This window comes from Myotis brandtii, unplaced genomic scaffold, assembly GCF_000412655.1.
Source record: "Myotis brandtii unplaced genomic scaffold, ASM41265v1 scaffold691, whole genome shotgun sequence".
NCBI lineage: Eukaryota > Metazoa > Chordata > Mammalia > Chiroptera > Vespertilionidae > Myotis > Myotis brandtii.
The window spans coordinates 1,182,182-1,182,808 of NW_005370704.1; the positions used below are offsets into that span (position 1 = coordinate 1,182,182).

At 67.8% G+C, this 627-nt stretch overlaps 1 protein-coding gene across 1 annotated transcript in view; it reads left to right on the plus strand.

The window, feature by feature from the left end:
- CACNA1B (calcium channel, voltage-dependent, N type, alpha 1B subunit) overlaps nt 1-627 on the plus strand; it is a gene marked incomplete at its 3' end in the record, with an annotated part of 138,429 nt that overhangs the window by 27,575 nt on the left and 110,227 nt on the right. The gene's annotated exons all lie outside the window — the stretch shown is intronic.

Here is a 627-nt window from a genome sequence, read left to right on the forward strand (position 1 = left end):
TGGGTCTGGGGGCCTGGGGTCTGGGGTCCTGGGGGTCTGTGGTCCTGGGGGCCTGGCTCAGAGAGGCCCTGGGCCAGGAGAGGCCGGCAGGGCTGGGCCAGGGGAACAGGGACACCACGCCTGATGGTGGGTCACCCGTGTCTGAGTGGAGGTGGCGAGACACACCCTGTGGAGTGACCAGCGATGTGGTTTGGACGTGGGCTGACTGTGGCGTGTCTAAGCGTGGGCCCTCGGCCGCCAGAGCCAGTTCCGTGTGGGCTTCTCCTCCCCCATGACTGTCCTGCGGGGGGTTGTCTCTGCCTCCTCAGGTGGGGGTGTCTGCCCCTCAGGTGGGGGTTGCTGGACTTTCTTATTTCCCTGGGGCTGGAAACAGCACCCCCACATGTGGCTGGACCGGGGGAGGGGCTGAGTTCTGACAAGTAGCCCCTGGAGCAGTGGAGGGAGGCTGTGGGGACCCCGTCACTGGGTCTGAGGTTGGGGTCCCTGTGGCTCAGGTCTGTAGGGTCCCGTCCTGGCTGCAGAGTGGTTAGACTCCCCTCGGAGGGGGCTGTCCTGCCGGTGCAGCCACCCTGTGCCCAGCCCCGGCCCTCCCTCCTGTCTGAAGCCAGGTGCCACCCGCCCGCCCAC